Raw genomic sequence first — 19811 nt, 5'->3', positions numbered from 1 at the left:
AGTGCAGCAGGTCAGGCAGCATCCAAGGAACAGGAGATTCGATGTTTCGGGCATAAGCCCTTCTTATGCCTGAAACGTCAAATCTCCTGTTCCTTGGATGCTGCCTGACCTGCTGCGCTTTTCCAGCAACACATTTTCAGCTCATTCCTGCTTTTAAAGCCAACATTCCATTTGCCTTCACTAGCTGCACCAGCATGCTATTCTGTATATCATGCACAAGAACTCAGATCTCTTTTCAGAGTTTTTTTTATTTGTTTATTTATTTTGTGGGATGTGGGCAATGCTGGCCTAGCCAAAATTTATTCCCTGTCCCTAGTTGCCTCTTGAGAAGGTGGGGGTGAGCTGCCTTCTTGAACTGCTGTAGTCCATATGCTGTGAGTTGACCCACAATGCTCTTAGGGAGGGAATTCCAGGATTTTGACCGAGTGATAGTGAAGGAACAGCGTTTTATTTCCAAGTCAGGATGGTGAATGGCTTGGAGGGGAACTTGCAAGGGGTGGTGTTCACATGTATCTGCTGTCCTTGCCCTTCTAGATGGAAATGGTGGTGGGTTTGGAAGGTGCTGTCTGAAGGTCTTTGGTGAATCTTTTAGATACTGGATATAGTCGTGTAAAAGTCGATCGCCTGTAAAGGTCGATCCCCTTATGACCCGAAAAATAACAACTTTCTCATATACCTTGTGTAACAGTCGACCCTAGTGTTTTAGGGCTATTTCCTGGTCTTATATGTAGCCTTAAAGGGCATGATTTGCAGATTTTTGATTCAAATGCAATACATACGTCATCGCATTTACATGCGTATATGAAATATGCACCAGTATATACTGTATTTGCGCCAGTATATATTGTTTTTGCGCCAGTATATACTGTATTTTCACCAGTATATACGGTCATTGCACAACACAATTTTCAAATCATTAATTTGAATGTTGATATACATATTTTGTTTATCTGTGTAATATTTATAGACATATATTTGACCTGTGCATGCAAATATTTACCTTATGGCAACCCATGCTAAGGTGTCTCTCACTGCAGGTCACAACAGGCATACCTCCACCTTGTCTTCACGCTCTTGCCTAAGTAGGTATTGCATACAGCTGTGCTCCTGAACTTATTGTAAAACTCCCCCAAATGTTTCTGACAAAATGGCATCACGAAGAAACAAGTATACAGCACAGTTTAAACTAAACGTTATTGAAGTTGCAGAGAAGAACATTGATAGTGTAGCTGCAAAGGAGTTTTGTGTTTCTGAAAAGCTTGTCTGAGATTGGAGGAGATAAACCATACAGTTAAAGACGATGCCAACAATCGAGGAAAGCTGAACATAGAACATAGAACTAGAACATTACAGCGCAGTACAGGACCTTCGGCCCTCGATGTTACGCCGCCCTGTCATCCCAATTTGAAGCCCATCTAACCTACACTATTCCATGTACGTCCATACGCCTGTCCAATGACGACTTAAATGTACTTAAAGTTGGCAAATCTACTACCGTTGAAAATGTGTTGCTGGTTAAAGCACAGCAGGTTAGGCAGCATCCAAGGAACAGGAAATTCGACGTTTCAGGCCAGAGCCCTTCATCAGGAAGGGCTCTGGCCTGAAACATCGAATTTTCCTGTTCCTTGGATGCTGCCTAACCTGCTGTGCTTTAACCAGCAACACATTTTCAGCTCTGATCTCCAGCATCTGCAGACCTCACTTTTTACTCAAAAATCTACTACCGTGGCAGGCAAAGCATTCCATACCCTTACTACTCTCTGAGTAAAGAAACTACCTCTGACATCTGTCTTATACCTATCTCCCCTCACTTTAAAGTTGTGCCCCCTCGTGTTTGCTGTCCACATACTTGGAAATAGTGGCCACAACTAGAGGAAAAGATTGCCGACTGGGTAATTCAGAGTCGTCAGAACAGAAGCTCAGGGACTCGACAAAAACAAAGCAAAAAAAGATGGATTCAGTGATTTCAAAGCCAGTGCTGGATGGTGCAGTATGTTTATGAAAAGGTGTGATTTAGTGTTTCGACAGATAACCAAGACTGCCCAGTATCCACCTGCAGAAATCAATGTCCAGTTAATTGGGTTCCATCATTTTGTAATCAGAAGCCAGAAGAAGAGTAGGTACAGGCTCTCATGCATCAGCAATATGGACGAAACCCCAATGAACTTTGATATGGCGGGGAACAGAACTGTGGACAAGAGTGGAGCAAAAACAATTTTACTGAGGACTATTGGCCATGATAGGAGCCGATTCACTGTGGTACTTGGAAGATGGAACAAAGTTAAAGCCAATGGTGATTTTTAAGCAGAAAATTCTGCCCAAACATAAATTTCTGAAAGGCATTGTTGTCCTCGTCCATGAAATAGGGTGGATGGAAGGAGGTGGTTACAAGACTTGGATTAGGGAGGTCTGGTATATGCCACCAGGTGGACTTAAAAAAGGAAGAAAGCTTACTGGTTTGGGATATGTTCAGATCACACAGAGTGAAAAATGTTGTCAATGAACTTTGAGCTTACAATACTGACATTGTAATGATTCCTGGAGGTTTCACAGGCATGGTGCACCCACTGGATGTTAGCATCAATAAAGGACTCAGTACGGAAGAAATGGAACACTTGGACGCAAGAAGGGGAAAAACGCTTCACAACGCAACATGCATGCTCCATGGCTTGCAACTGTCAGTGAGTGGATTGTTGAGTCCTGGAAGGAGATGGAAACTGAAATTATTGTGAAAGCCTTCAAAAGCAAATGTGGAATTTCTGATGCTTTCGATGGGATGGAGGATGACTATTATTGGACAGATGGAAGTGATGACAAATCAACTGATGATCCCCTTGAGAGTGGAGATGAAGATGATCCATATGACAATATGCTTGACCCAGGCGACTGGAATGAATTAAAAGCAAATTACTACGGATGCTGGAATCTGAAACCAAAAGAGAAAATGCTGGAAAATCTCAGCAGGTCTGGCAGCATCTGTAGGGAGAGAAAAGAGCTGATGTTTTGTGTCTAACTGACGCACCATCAAAGCTTTTAGCAAAGGGTCAGTTAGACTCGAAACATCAGCTCTTTTCTCTCCTTACAGATGCTGTCAGACCTGCTGAGATTTTCCAGCATTTTCTCTTTTGGACTGGACTGAATTATTCAGTGGTGTACCTGATGAGGACAGTGAACTTGAAGGATTCTGATGGACGTTTGCATGTAACTTCTGCTTTAAGCAGCTAGACCATAATATTTGTGACATAAGGTGAGAAGAGTATTTTGCTGTGTATATCGGTTTTTTGATGTAAAGTGTTTACTGTATATTATTAATAGTTTCATGCAGTCCTTTTTTAATAAAATACTGTCTGTCTTTTTTGTTGTTTTTGCTCCTCCTGTGCTTTTATTTCATGAATTGTGTGTCGTACAAATAGATGGCACTGGTCAGGCTGAGCTGTATTTGTTTACAATCTGGGGGCGCTATCATTGTAAACTCAACAGTACTCGGTAAATTCCAGAACGTAATTCATGAGGCATCCTGACCATCTGCTGGTATACCTATTAACATCTGTACATATGTGAGGACCTACATGCACTTCCTGGTACTGCGAACTGGAATAAGGTATGACAGTACTGTTCTACCGAGGCCGGCAGAATGGAGACAGTTATTAGATTAGATTAGATTCCCTACAGTGTGGAAACAGGCCCATAGATAAATATTCAATAATGGCCATAAATCTTTTTCCCTCGATGTATATTATTTTACACAGAGATCTGGCTCTTGTTTGTCCATTTCAGCCCAAGCATGAAGTCCATCCCCTTGAAAACAATACCTCACGTAATAGTCACCCCCCCTAATTTCAGCTTAAAAACACCATCTACAAAGTTCGACTGTTGCACGAGTATATACAGTAGTATGCACTGCTGCTACTGAGCATCGGTGGGGGAGGGGGTGGATGTTTGTGGATGTGGTACATATCAAGCAGCTGCTTTGTCCTGGAATGCGTCAAACTTCCTGAGTGTTGTTGGAGCTGCCTCCATCCAGGAAAGTGGGGAGTATTCCATCACCCTCCTGACTTGTGCCTTGTGGATGGTGGACAGGCTTTTGGAAATCAGGAAGTGAGTTACTCACTGCAGTATTCCCAGTGTCTGACCTGCTCCTGTAGTTACTGTATTTATATGATGAATCCAGTTGAGTTTCTGGTCAATGATAACATAGAACAGTACAGCACAGAACAGGCCCTTCAGCCCACGATGTTGTGCCGACCATTGATCCTCATGTAAGGTAAACCTAAGATACAAACCCTCAAATTTCTGTGACCATATACATATCCAGCAGTCTCTTAAATATCCCCAATGACCTCGCTTCCACAACTGCTGCTGGCACCACATTCCATGCTCTCACAACTCTCTGTGTAAAGAACCCGCCTCTGACATCCCCTCTATACTTTCCTCCAAACAGCTTAAACTATGACCCCTCGTGTTAGCAATTTCTGCCCTGGGAAAAAGTCTCTGGATATCAACTCTAACTATGCTTCTCATTATCTTGTACACCTCAATTAGGTCCCCTCTCTTTCTTCTTTTTTCCAATGAAAAAGTCCAAGCTCAGTCAACCTCTCTTCATAAGATAAACCCTCCAGTCCAGGCAGCATCCTGGTAAACCTCCTCTGAACCCTCTCCAAAGCATCCACACCTTTCCTATAATAGGGCGACCAGAACTGGACGCAGTATTCCAAGTGCGGTCTAACCAAAGTTTTATAGAGTTGCAACAAGATCTCATGGCTCTTAAACTCAATTCCCCTGTTAATGAAAGCCGAAACACCATATGCTTAACAACCCTGTCCGCTTGGATGGCCATTTGAAGGGATCTATGTACCTGCACACCAAGATCCCTCTGTTCCTCCACACTGCCAAGAATCCTGTCTTTAATCCTGTACTCAACTTTCAAGTTTGACCTTCCAAAATGCATCACTTCACATTTATCCAGGTTGAACTCCATCTGCCACCTCTCAGCCCATCTCTGCCTCCTGTCAATGTCCTGCTACAGCCTTCAACAGTCCTCTATACTGTCAACGACACCTCCAACCTTTGTGTAATCTGCAAACTTGCTAACCTATCCTTCAATCTCCTCATCCAAGTCATTAATAAAAATTACAAACAGTAGAGGCCCAAGGACAGACCCCTGTGGAACACCACTCACCACAGACTTCCAGACAGAATACTTTCCTTTCACTACCACTCGCTGTCTTCTGTTGACCAGCCAATTCTGTATCCAGACAGCTAAATTTCCCTGTATCCCATTCCTCCTGACCTTCTGAACGAGCCTACCATGGGGAACCTTATCAAATGCCTTGCTGAAGTCCATATACACCACATCTACAGCTCGACCCTCAGCAACTTGTCTAGTAACATCCTCAAAGAACTCAATAAGGTTTGTGAGGCATGACCTATCCTTCACAAAGCTGTGCTGACTGCATTTAATCAAGCCGTGCTCTTCCAGATGGTCATAAATCCTATCCCTCAGAATCCTTTCTAACACCTTGCAGACAACAGGTGTGAGACTGACTGGTCTGTAATTGTCGGGGATTTCCCTATTTCCTTTCTTGAAGAGAGGAATTACATTTGCCTCTCTCCAGTCCTCAGGTACGACACCGGTAGAGAGTGAGGATGCAAAGATCTTCGCAAGCAGTGAAGCAATCACATTTCTCACTTCCCAAAGCAGCCGAGGACAAATCTGGTCTGGCCCTAGTGACTTGTCAATCTTAATGTTTGTCAAAATTTTCAGCACATCAGCTTCCTCAATCTCTATCCGTTCCAGCATGCTTACCTGCTCCTCAACGGTTTCATTCATTACAAGGTCCTTTTCTTTAGTAAAGACACAAGCAAAAAACTCATTTAGGGCTTCCCCTACCTCCTCGGACTCTATACACAGGTTCCCTATGCTATCCCTGGTCGGCCCTACTCTTTCTTTGATCATTCTCTTATTCCTCACATGCGTATGAAATGCCTTTGGATTCTCCCTAATCCTTCCTGCCAATCCTTTCTCGTGCCCCCTCCTGGCTCTCCTCAGACCATTTTTGAGCTCCTTCCTCACCTGCCTGTAATCCTCTAGAGCTGAGCAAGACCCTTGCTTCCTCCACCTCACGTAAGCTGCCTTCTTTCTTTTGACAAGAAGCTCCTCCGCTCTCGTCATCCAAGGTTCCTTTATCTTACCCCTTCTTACCTATCTCCTAAACTCCCTGAAATCACTTTTTATATCCTCGATCCTTTTCCTGGCTATATCATTGATGCCAATATGTAACACGATTTCTGGCTGTTCACCCTCCCCTTTCAGAATCTTATACACCCGATCGGAGACGTCCTGGACCTGGCACCAGGGAGACAACATATCTTCCGGGAATCCCGATCCTGACCACAAATCTCCTGTCGATTCCCCTAACAATCAGGTCTCCTACCACTAGCGTTTTTCTATTCTGCCCCTTCCCTACTGGGCCACAGTGTCAGGCTCAATGCCAGAGAACTGGCCACTATGGCTTTCCTCAACGAAATTAATAGTGGGGGATTCAGTGATAGTAACACCGCTGAATGCCAAGGGATGGTGGTTAGGTTGTCTCTTATTTGGGATTGTCGTAGCCTGTCCATTAAATAATATTTTTGATTCTTCCTACCAAAGTTCATGACCTCATACTTCTAATAACCAAGCTTTTGCCTGCTCACTTGACCGATCCGTATCTCTTGTCAGATTCCTTATGTTCTCATCATAACATGCCCTCTCATCTGCTTTCATACCATCAGTAAATCTGGGTACGCTGCACTCTGCCCCTCCTCCAAATCATTCACACCGATAATGAATAATTGTGCTCCGAGGACTGTCACACTTCAAGAGTTTTCTCTTCCCACTAACTCCACTCTTTCTAACCTGAGAAAGACCCATTCATCCTGACTCTGTGTGCTAACCAGTCCTCTGTCCATGCTAATACATTACTCCCAACACCATGTGCTCCTTCCTTGTCCCATTACATTATGTGATACCTCATCAAGCACCTTCTGGTAATCCAGGTGTACAACAGCGACTGCGTCTCCTGTACTCAATCTGTCAAGTCCTCTGTTTTAGAATTCACATCTCAGCTTTGAACTCTGAATTTGAATCCTCCTTTAGCATTACAATCCTCAGACTCACACTCTCTCCCGCATCCCAGAATTAATTCCTCCCACAATAGCAACTGTGCCTTCAGCTTCTTCCATGTTCAGCTCTGAAATTTCTCTCTGGTTCTCATCTGATGCTCCATAAAAACATCCCGGTCCTCACCTTCCCTGAGGTGGGAAGATACAAACAGACAATATTGGAGCAGAGTAGACCATTCAGCCCCTTGAACAGATTCCTCCATTCGATAAGACCCAGGGCTAATTTGTTGATCTTTGGTATTCCACGTCCCCACCTACCCCTGATAACCTTTGATTGTCCTCCACTGCTTTCTGAATCAGAAAAGCCCTCAGTTGCACAACCAGTGGTCACAGGATATAGGGGAGACCATTGAGGACATGAGGAAAGATCTCTTTACTCAAGAGGGTGGTGAGATTGTGGAATTCTCTATCACAAAAGGCTGTGGAGGGCAACCCACTGAATATATATCGAGAGACTGATAATTTTTTAAATATTAAAGGCATCAAGGTGCACATAGAGAAAGCAGGAATGTGGCATTGAGATAGAGGATCAGTCACGAGTAGACTGTATAGTAGAGCAGGTTTGAAGGGCTGAATGGCTTCCTCCTGCTCCTAGTTTCTATGTTTCTTACATGAGCTCTTTCAACACAAAGACTTGAACTGCTGTCACATTTTAACTACATCACATTGCAGTTGCTTTCTGAAAGTTGGAAGAGATATAGATAAGGTAAATGGCAGGTGTTGTCCCTAGGGTGGGGGTGAGGGGGTTTAAGACTGGGGGGCATATTGTTAAGATGAAAGGAGAAAGATTTTTAAAAAGACATGAGGGGCAACGTTTTTACACAGAGAATGGCTCGTGTTTGGAATGAACTTCCAGAGGACATGGTGTTTGCCTGGGGAAGTTACAATTTGGATAAGTACATGAATAGCAAAGGTTTGGAGGGATATGGTCCAGGAGCAGGCAGGTGGGATTAGTTCAGTTTGGGATTATGGTCAGCGTGAACTGGTTGGACCAAAGGGTCTGTTTCTGTGCTGTCTGATTCTATGAAAACAATTTGGAATTGTGCAATACGATGTACACAGCTGTAGGGACGTCCCAAAAACACTTTCCAAGTAATTTAATCCTCTTCGTTGCTGTTATAATGTTGAACATGGAAACCGGTTTGCGCTCAGCAAACTGTGATAGAAAAGGAAAGTGACAAAGAACGATAATCTATTGTTTTTAAGTGATGCTGGTTGAGTAATCATTTGTATGCACCAGAAAGGACAGGTTTGGTTTATTGCTTCATCTGAACCACAGCAGTCCATCAATCATTACTGCAACGTACTGTCAGGACAGGATTTGTTCCAGTTTCTAGCTTGGCTCCTAAATCTTTTGACTTTAAGGTGAAAGAACTGCCCACTCAGCCAGAGCTGTCCCTATGATTAGAGATCACTTCCATTAGATAGAACTTGAAGACCTATTATTCTCAAAAAGCTTTACATGTAAGTGTGCAGGGAGGGGTTTGCATCCTAGCCCCTAATCTTTTCCCACTAATGATTAAGGAGAGATAAAGCTAAGCACAGATCCACTCTGGATGCATCAGGAGATGATGGTAATCACTTTAATACAGGGTTGTGTGGTATCTTACTGTCTGCATCTGTCTAAACAGCATCTCAGAAAGCTTACAGTGAATGGAATGTGAATAATGGGGGAGAGCACGGCAACATGATTGTTTCATTCCGTTAAGTGAGAGGTGTGTTGCTGAGATTTACAACGGGGATTTAGCTAAGGGGATTAGGGGATAAATGGGTGACACTCTTCTACAACAAAATGCAAAGAAGCAATTGTTTGACTGGAATCCATTGTCTGAACTGTGTCTTTCACAGGTTTTAATGAGGGCCACACGGGAACAAGGGGAAGGTTAACAGGAGATCTGTTAGAATCATTTGAAATCATTTTTTGCCTGGACCGTCTCAGATTCCTCTCTCCCCTTCTTAGACCTATCTCGGTTTCTATCTCGGGTGACTGAATCAACACGGACATTTACTATAAACCGACTGACTCCCACAGCTACCTAGACTACACCTCCTCCCACCCTGCCCCCGTAAAAACGCCATCCCATCTTCCCAATTCCTTCACCTCCGCCGCATCTGCTCCCAGGAGGACCAGTTCCAGTACCGTACAATCCAGATGGCCTCCTTCTTCAAAGATCGCAAGTTCGCCCCAGACATGATCGATGATACTCTCCACCGCATCTCCTCCACTTCCCGCTCCTCCGCCCTAGAGCCCCACCCCTCCAATCACCACCAGGACAGAACCACACTGGTCCTCACCTACCACCCCAACAACCTCCACATACATCGTATCATCCGTTGTCATTTCAGCCACCTCCAAACAGACCCCTCCACCGGGGATATATTTCCCTCCCCTCCCCTATCAGTGTTCTGAAAAGACCACTCCCTTTGTGACTCCCTCGTCAGGTCCACACCCCCCACCAACTCAACCTCCACTCCCGGCACCTTCCCCTGCAACCGCAAGGAATGCAAAACTTGTGCCCACACCTCCCCCCTCCAAGGCCCCAAGGGATCCTTCCATATCCGCCACAAATTCACCTGCACCTCCACATACATCATTTACTGCATCCGCTGCACCTGATGTGGCCTCCTCTATATTGGGGAGTCAGGCCGCCTACTTGCGGAACGTTTCAGAGAACACCTCTGGGACACCTGGACCAACCAACCCAACCACCTTGTGGCTCAACATTTCAACTCCCCCTCCCACTCCACCAAGGACATGCAAGTCCTTGGACTCCTCCATCGCCAGACCATAGCAACACGACGGCTGGAGGAAGAGTGCCTCATCTTCCACCGAGGAACCCTCCAACCACAAGGGATGAACTCAGATTTCTCCAGTTTCCTCATTTCCCCTCCCCCCACCTTGTCTCGGTCCCAACCCTCAAACTCAGCAACACTGTCCTAACCTGCAAGCTTCTTCCCGACCTCTCCGTCCCCACCCCCCTCTCCGGCCTATCACCCTCACCTTAACCTCCTTCCACCTATCGCATTTCCAACCCCCCCTTCCCCAAGTCCCTCCTCCCTTCCTTTTATCTTAGCCTGCTTGGCACACCTTCCTCATTCCTGAAGAAGGGCTTATGCCCGAAACGTCTATTCTCCTTCTCCTTGGATGCTGCCTGACCTGCTGCGCTTTTCCAGCAACACAATTTCAGCTTCATTTGAAATCACGAATGGCTTTGATCGAGTGAGCTGGGTGCAATATTTTTGCGCTGCCAGTTTGAGGATGGAGATTTCAGCTGCTCAACGAGGAGGGGAAGTAGGGAGATATTCTGCTGCACAGGGACTTGATCAGGTCTGCAATGTGAGGTCTGGGAGGGCACTGACTTTCGAAAGGCAAGTGGGTCAGTATGTGAATTGGAAACATTGCTCAGGGCTATGGGGTAAAAAGCTGGGAAGTGGCACTAAATTGAGACCTAGTACAGTCATAATGGGCCAAATGGCCTGTCTAATGCTGTGTCATACTGTTAAAAATCATACAACACCAGGTTATAGTCCAACAGAAGCACTGTTGGACTATAACCTGGTGTTGTGTGATTTTTAACTTTGCCTGCTCCAGTCCAACACCGGCTCCTGCAAGCCGTGTCATACTGTGATAGTGTGTCTATAAAGTGAACAGCAACATCACTGAATTTATGCCTCTCTGGTCAGTCTAGCAGTAATTAGGTCAGTTGTCAGGGTTACAGTGCAAAGCGATGCAAATAGTGTGAGTTCAATTCCTGCACTGGCTAAGAGCACTGTGGGGGTCTCTACGTCTCAATCTCTCTCCTCCCATGACATGCTCCTCAGGTTAAACTCCCACAAGTTATCCCTCTGTAATGTGACAGCAGCTCTCTGGGACGAAGGTAAATTTACCTTTCTAGTCACAGTCATAGGGATTTACAGCACAGAAACAGAGCCATTGGTCCAACATGTCCATACCAACCAGGTATCCCAACCTATTCTAATCATTTACCAGCACTTGGCCCATATCCCTCCAAACCCTTCCTATTCATATACCCATCCAAATGTCTCTTAAATGTTGCAGTTGTACCAACCTCCACCACTTTCTCTGGCAGCTCATTCCATACACGCACCACCCTCTATGTGAAAAAGTTACCTTCTAGGTCTCTTTTATATCTTTCCCCTCTCACCATAAAGCTATGCCCTCTAGTTCTGGACTCCCCGACCCCAGGGAAAAGACCTTGTCTATTTACCCTATCCATGCCCCTCATGATTTTGTAAATCTCTACAAGGTCACCCCTCAGCCTCCGACACTCCAGGGAAAACAGCCCCAGCCTGTTCAGCCTTTCCCTATAACGCAAATCCTCCAACCCTGGCACCAGCTTTGTAAATCTTTTCTGAACCCCTTCAAGTTTCACAACATCTTTCCGATAGGAAGGAAACCAGAATTGCTTGCAATATTCCAACAGTGGCCTAACCAATGTCCTGTACAGCCGCAACATGACCTCCCAACTCCTGTACTCAATACTCTGCTCTTGAAGACATATTCACATGGTACCCACAGTGTATCACAGCATATGACTTTTTCGTTATTCATGAGATGTAGGTGTCTCTAGCTGGGCCAGTCTTTATTGCCCATCCCTAGTTACCTCTTGAGAAGGTGGGGGTGAGCTGCCTTCTTGAACCGCTGCAGTCCATGTGCTGTAGGCAGACCCACAATGCCCTTAGGGAGGGAATTCCAGGATTCTGACTTAGCGACACTGAAGGAATGGTGATATATTTCCAAGTCATTATGCTGACTTGATGTCAAGGGTTGTCCCTCTCCCCTCCTCTCTGGAATTCAGCTCTTTGATCCAAGGCTGTAATGAGGTCAGGGGCTGAGTGGCCCTGGGGGAACCCAAACTGGGCGTCACTGAGCAGGTTATTGTTGAGCAGGTGCTGCTGGATTGCACCTTACAGATGATTGAGAGTACTTGGCTGGGTTGGATTTACCCTGCTGTTTGTGTACAGGACATATCTGGGTAATTTTCCCCATTGTGGGGTAGATGCCAGTGTTGTAACTGCACTGGAACAGCTTGGTAAGGGGTGTAGCTTCACACTCCTGAATTGTAAAGTCTCAGAACTTGTCTTAACTTGGACCACTTGAAGCATGCGAAGCTGATGGATAGCAAGTGGTTCAGTGGTCAGCACTACTACCTCACAGCACCAAGGATCCAGGTTCAATTCCTGCCTCAGGTGACTGTGTGTAGTTTGTATATTCTCCCCGTGTCTGTGTGGGCTTCCTCTCACAGTCTAAACATGCACAGGTTAGGGTGGGTTAAACATGGGAAATGCAGTGTTACAGGATAGGATGCTCTGTGGAGGGACAGTATGGAAACAATGGGCTGAATAACCTGCTTCCACATTGTAGGAATTCTATGATTCACCCTGCACTGTATCACACCATAGTTTAACTTTAACTTTTACCATGACATTTAGAAATTCCTGTGAGTGTACATCCAAATACCTCATTTACTGGGTCTGTTGCCCTTGGTGTGGTCTCCTCTACACTGGGGAGACAGGGACGCCAACTCCCGGAACATTTCAAGGAACTTCGCTGCAACACACGCACCAAACAATCCCACCGTCCTGTGGCCAACCACGTCAACCCCCCCTTTCACTCTGCCAAGGACATGCAAGTCCTGGGTCTCCTCCATCTCCAAATCCAATTCCCTGTTGCCTGGAGAAAGAACGTCCCTTTTCCTGCCTTGGGACCCTCCAACCACACAGCATCAATGTTGATTTCACTGTTTCCAAATCTCCCCCACACCCCCAACCCCATCATCCCAGATCCAAGCCTCCAAATCAGCACTGCCCTCTTGAACTGTCCAACCTTCCCAGCTATCCACACCACCCTCCACTCAACATCACCCCCCCACTTGCAACTACCTATTGCACTCATCAATCCTGACCCACACCGTATTTCATTTCATCCACAAACCGAGAGCACAAACAATTCCATCATCACACCACTCCAATAAGAGAACCTTTCTGCCTGGGCACCTAGGTCAGCGATAGCTCTCTGCTCCAGACCTCTCTATCAGATTGACTCCACATGAAGCCTTCAGACCATACATCAATCTCAGTGGTAATCTCTAGGGCTTAGCCAGAAGGCAGAGACATTCATTCCAAGAACCACAGAGAAGAGTTGTTTGATTCAGCAAGTTGTTGTGGTCTACAGTCCAAACACAGAATTACAGGATTGGTACAGGACAGAAGGAGGCCATTCAGCCCATCATGCTACACCGGTTCTATTCCTGAGATCCGATCTCCTGCCTTTTCCCCACATCCCTTCACTATTCCTATCCAATAAACATGCAATGTCCTACTGAATGCCCAATTCACAGACACAAGAACAATTTTGATGGGAAGAATGGGACAAATCAGACAGCTCTTATTGACCTTGAACAAGGCAAGACACGATATTATTCTATAGTCAAGTTGTTAGTCAAGTTCTCCTTTTACAATTCACTGATGTAACATAATTCACTTTCTACTTACAGTGATGTTTTCACTAGTTTTCTTATCTTCTTTCCACCTCAACCTATTTAAAAAAAAACAAGAACATTTCAAATGTTATCGATACAACTGGAAAAGCTTTATGATTCAATGGTCACTACATTTAAGAGAAGATGAGTTGCTGAGGGTCCTCTTGTACCATGTAACATTGCTCAGCAACCATCACACCATTGGAAATAGGAACAGGAGTATGCCATTCGGCCCCTTGAACCTGCTGTGCCATCCATTAGGATTCCAGCTGACCAGCCATTCTTTGTGCCCACCTTGCTGCCCCTTCCCTTTGATTCTCCGACTGATCAAGGATTTTATCGATCTCAGCCTTAGAAACACACAAGGACTCTACCTACACAAGTGTCTGTGGCAAGGTGTTCCAAAAGCTCTCAATCCTCTGAGAGAAGGAATTCTGCCTCATTTCAGTTTTAAATTGTCACCTTTTGATTCTGATTCTATGTTCTCTGATCCTGGACTCTCCTGTGTGGGGATAAGCCTGGGTATGGCACTGCACTGTAAGCCTAGTCTTACTCCCTGATTAACCCGACAAGTCTCCAATGTTGGTGGAGACCAATAGGAGTACCCCCTTGATCCTCCATCACATGAAGGTCTGGATTATTTCAGTAAAATACTGTAACGTTGCAATTGGAGAGAGGTACTGTGTGGTCTTTAATGAAAGGGAGCGAGAAGATCAATTGAAATGCACCTGGGACATGGATTGAAGTTTGTTCTTTATTGTCAATTAATATATTCAGTGATGGTTTTTCTACAATAAACTGACCACGTTATTTTTATATGGTGAACCATAGATGTTGCTCAGTATTTTCTGCTGCATGTCAGAGCTGATGAGGCACCATCACTAATCCAACACTAATACATCACTAATACAACACTAATTCATCACTAATACAACATAGGGAGCAGGCTGACAATTTGAGCACAGCAAGATCCCAGAAGCAACGAGGAGAGAAACAACTAGATTTTTAAAATGAATGTCTACTGAGATATAATTGTTGGCCAGGACAAAGGAACAGAGCCCACTGCCGTTTCTCCCTGAATAGGACTGTCACATCTTTATAAGGAGAAATGTTTTCAGCTTAGAGGGTGTGGAGCGTGTGGAATTCTCTACCACAGAAAGCAGCTGGGGTTATACTCGATCTGCAAATTGAATGTTAAAATGGAAGAAACTTCAGGAAAAACATAACAAAAGCATACAAACATATAAACATATTAATATGAACATATTAAGGACAAAAGGGTAACTAGGGAGAAAATAGGGCCCCTCAAAGATCAGCAAGGTGGCCTTTATGTGGAGTCGCAGAAAATGGGGGAGATACAAAATGAGTATTTTGCATCAGTATTTACTGTGGAGAAGGAAATGGAAGATATAGACTGTAGGAAAATAGATGGTGACACCTTGCAAAATGTCCATATTACAGAGGAGGAAGTGCTGAATGTCTTGAAATGCATAAAGATGGATAAATCCCCAGGACCTGATCAGGTGTACCCTAGAACTCTGTGGGAAGCTAGGGAAGTGATTGCTGGGCCTCTTGCTGAGATATTTGTATCATTGATGGTCACAGGTGAGGTGCCAGAAGACTGGAGGTTGGCTAACATGGTACCACTGTTTAAGAAGGGTGGTAAGGACAAGCCAGGGAACTATAGACCAGTGAGCCTAACATTGGTAGTGGGCAAGCTGTTGGAGGGAATCCTGAGGGACAGGATGTACATGTATTTGGAAAGGCAAGGACTGATTCGGGATAGTCAACATGGCTTTGTGTGGGAAATCATGTCTCACAAACTTGATTGAGTTTTTTTGAAGAAGTAACAAAGAGGATTGATGAGGACAGAGCAGTAGATGTGATCTATATGGACTTCAATAAAGTGTTTGACAAGGTTTCCCATGGGAAACTGGTTAGCAAGGTTAGATCTCACGGAATACAGGGAGAACTAGCCATTTGGATACAGAACTGACTCAAAGGTAGAAGACAGAGAGTGGTGGTAGAGGGTTGTTTTTCAGACTGGAGGCCTGTGACCAGTGGAGTGCCACAAGGATTGGTGCTGGGCCCTCTATTTTTTGTCATTTATATAAATGATTTGGATGCGAGCATAAGAGGTACAGTTAGTAAGTTTGCAGATGTCGCCAAAATTGGAGGTGTAGTGGACAGTGAAGAGGGTTACCTCAGATTACAACAGGATGTTGATCAGATGGGCCAATGGGCTGAGGGGTGGCAGATGGAGTTTAATTCAGATAAATGCGAGGTGCTGCATTTTGGGAAAGCAAATCTTAGCGGGACTTATACACTTAATGGTATGGTCCTAGGGAGTGTTGCTGAACAAAGAGACCTTGGAGTGCAGGTTCATAGCTCCTTGAAAGTGGAGTTGCAGGTGGATAGGATAGTGAAGAAGACGTTTGGTATGCTTTCCTTTATTGGTCAGAGTATTGAGTACAAGAGTTGGGAGGTCATGTTGCGGCTGTACAGGACATTGGTTAGGCCACTGTTGGAATGTTGCATGCAATTCTGGTCTCCTTCCTATCGGGATGATGTTGTGAAACTTGAAAGGGTTCAGAAAAGATTTACAAGGATGTTGCCAGGGTTGGAGGATTTGAGCGACAGGGAGAGGCTGAACAGGCTGGGGCTGTTTTCCCTGGAGCGCCGGAGGCTGAAGGGTGACCTTATAGCGGTTTATTAAATCATGAGGGGCATGGATAGGGCAAACAGACAAAATCCTTTTCCTGGGGTGAGGGAGTCCAGAACTAGATTAGATTTAGATTACTTACAGTGTGGAAACAGGCCCTTCGGCCCAACAAGTCCACATCGACCCGCCGAAGCGCAACCCACCCAGACCCATTCCCCTACATTTACCCCTTCACCTAACACTACGGGCAATTTAGCATGGCCAATTCACCTGACCTGCACATTTTTGGATTGTGGGAGGAAACTGGAGCACCCGGAGGAAACCCACACTGACACGGGGAGAATGTGCAAACTCCACACAGAGAGTCACCTGAGGCGGGAATTGAACCAGGTCTCTGGCGCTGTGAGGCAGCAGTGCTAACCACTGTGCCACCGTGCCGCCCAAAACACTGTGCCATCGTGCTGCCCAAACTAGAGGGCATAGGTTGAGGGTGAGAGGGGAAAGATATAAAAGAGACCTAAGGGGCAACTTTTCCACGCAGAGGGTGGTACATGTATGGAATGAGCTGCCAGAGGAAGTGATGGAGGCTGGTACAACTGCAACATATACCTGGATGGGTATATGAATAGGAAGGGTTTGGAGGGATATGGGCCAGGTGCTGGCAGGTGGGACTAGATTGGGTTGGGATAGCTGGTCAGCATGGACGGGTTGGACCGAAGGGTCTGTTTCCGTGCTGTACACCTCTCTGACTCTGACTCTAACAGAATGTATAACATTGCAAATGAGATTTAAAATTAAACATGCACAGTTCTCAGGGGGCTTGACAGGATGGATGCAGAAAGCATGTTTCCCTCTTTGAAAGAGTCTAGGACTAGAGGGGCTTCATCTCAGAGTGGGGGACTGCCCTTTTAAGACAGAAATGAGGATAGTGAATGTGTGGATTTTTGTCGGTCACTAAGTATATTCAAGGCTGAGATAGACATTTGCAGTCAGTCAGGGGAATGAAGGTTATGGAGAAAAGGCAGGAGTTGAGGATTGTTGGATCAGCCCAGATCTCATTGAATGGAAGACTAGATGGGCTGAATGGCTTAAATCTGCTCCAATGTGTTTTGGCCACACAAGAAATATGAGTATTTGTCACATCTCGAATATATGGAAGTGGTTGAAAGCTTCAGGTTCCTAGGATTAAATATCACCAGCAACCTGCTCTGGTCCATCCACATCGATGCTACAGTCAAGAAATTACACCAACACCTCTACTTCCTCAGGATGCTGATGAAATTCGCCATGTCCACAGTGACACTTCACAATGTTTATGGATGCACCGTGGAAAGCATCCTGCCTGGATGCATCACAGCTTGGTGCAGCAACTGCTCTGCCCAAGACCTGAGGGAATGACAGAGAGCTGTGAACACAGCCTAGACCATCAACAAGCCAGCCTTCCATCCACTGTCTCTGTCTACACTTCCCTCTGCTGTGGGAAAGCAGCCAACATCATCATAGACCCCTCCCACCCTGATTATACTCACTTCCACCCTCTTCCATCGGGCAGAAGATACAAAAGTTTGAAAAATACTTTTACCAACAGATTTAAGTGCAGCTTCTTTCCCGCTGTTATCAGACGTGCGAATGGACCTCTCATATATTAGAGTTGATCTTTCTCTGCACCTTCTCTGCAACTGTAACACTATATTCTTCATTCTGTTCTGTTACCCTGATGTACTTATGAAAGGTATGATTTGTCTGGTTAGCATGCAAAACAGTACTTTTCACTGTATCACAGTACATGTGGCAATAATAAATGAAAGCGAATCAAATATTTCAAGAAAATAATGAAATAATGGTCACATTAATAACAGCAGCCATATTGTATAATGTTGGATAGTGTTTATCAAACAGAAAATTTGACACAACCGCTCCCTGCTGCAGAGAATCCTCCTTGCACCCAACTCTCTCGTCTCAGCCACATACTGTCTCTGTAATGTCCTGTCTTACTTCTCCTTAATTGCAGCATATTGACCTTGCTGCCCTAGAATGCATTAAGGCAAACACCTGTTTCTTATCTACTCTGCACTGGAGAGATCATTGAAAATCCCACCAGTCAATCAGTAACATTTCTGAAGTGCATACAGTAATTAGAGACATCATTTTGAGAAGCTGCTCAATTGAGTTCCTACTGTGATAGCCATATGGAAATCAGTGAAATCAGAGATGGAGGGAACGTAATAGAAAAATTAAAGGAGAAAATGTTTCACTTGACTCAGTGGGCCCTCAGAGATCAAGCTGATATTTCTGAGGAAGTGTTGCCTTGTTAGATTTCTAATCAACCTGTTCTGAGGTGTTATGACTCAACTGTGGAGCAGGTGGAACTTAAACCTATGCACCCCTAGTACAGAGAAAGGGACACTACTATTGTGCCTCAATGATCCCACTCCAATAATTATGAGCATTTACTGATTAACCTGTTCAGAGACATTATGACACACCCCTGGAACAGATGGGGCTTGTACTGAGACCCCCTCAGCTCAGAGGTCGGGACAGGACTGAAGTACCACAAGAGCCCTATGTAATAAAGCTTGTTACAGAAGGCAGATTTCAGCTCAGACATTAATGGGTGCCACCATTTGCTGGTGGAGTTAGATACTGAAAAGTCATAATCTGAAGGGATGGGGTGGGGGGGGCGGGTACGCAACAATCACACTTGCATCCCACTCTTAACCAATCAGCCAGCCTGCCATCTCATCTGTAATGCCATGTTCCTGATAAGATGGCTGCAGAAAACTACACAAAACACAGATTGTATTTCAACAGCAATTCATCCAAATGTAGAATAGGTTGGAGGACTGTCTGAGAGCTCTGGGACATGTGTCCAATCGATTCTACCTTCCTTAAGGTGATAGCGTTTGTACACAGCTATGAAGATTGGTTGGAAATGCTGATTATGCATTTACAGCACAGAAACAGAGTTGATGGGCTGAATGGCCTACCTTTGCTGCTACATCTTACAGTCTGTGCTGGTCCTTACACTTCAGATAAAGTTTCTGCCATCTACTTCCTTCCTATCAACACTTCCTTCAAATCCTTTTTCCCTCTTGTCTTTATTTAACTTCTCCTTAAATACAGTCAAGTGAATATTTTCGCAGAAACACAACATGGGATGGCTGGATTGTCTTATGAGCAGAGATTAAAAGGTTGGGACTCTACTCACTGGAGTTTAGAAGAATGAGAGGTGATCTCAGTGAAACATGTCGGATTCTTAAGGAGTTTGACAGGGTCAATGCTGAGAGGGTGTTTCCCCTCCTGGGCAGGCCTAGGACCAGAGGGCACAGTCTCAGAGTAAAGGGGCAACAGTTTAACTCCCCACTTGCCTGGATGGGGCCATCTCCAACAACACTCAAGGAACTCAAATACAGCTGGAAGTAAGCAGCCTGTTTTACTGTCACCACAACCCCAGCATTCAACGTTCAGTTCTCATCACAGTA

At 45.0% G+C, this 19811-nt stretch overlaps 1 protein-coding gene across 1 annotated transcript in view; it reads right to left on the bottom strand.

The window, feature by feature from the left end:
• Positions 1 to 19811, bottom strand: part of LOC132824600 (synaptotagmin-A) — a 600624-nt gene that overhangs the window by 334208 nt on the left and 246605 nt on the right. The window contains exon 2 of the mRNA XM_060839187.1: positions 13681 to 13723. The gene's annotated coding sequence lies outside the window, so the exon portion shown is untranslated. The remainder of the gene's footprint in view (positions 1 to 13680; positions 13724 to 19811) is intronic.

The sequence above is a fragment of the Hemiscyllium ocellatum genome, chromosome 19 (assembly GCF_020745735.1).
Source record: "Hemiscyllium ocellatum isolate sHemOce1 chromosome 19, sHemOce1.pat.X.cur, whole genome shotgun sequence".
NCBI lineage: Eukaryota > Metazoa > Chordata > Chondrichthyes > Orectolobiformes > Hemiscylliidae > Hemiscyllium > Hemiscyllium ocellatum.
This window is presented reverse-complemented; position numbering and strand designations above follow the sequence as displayed.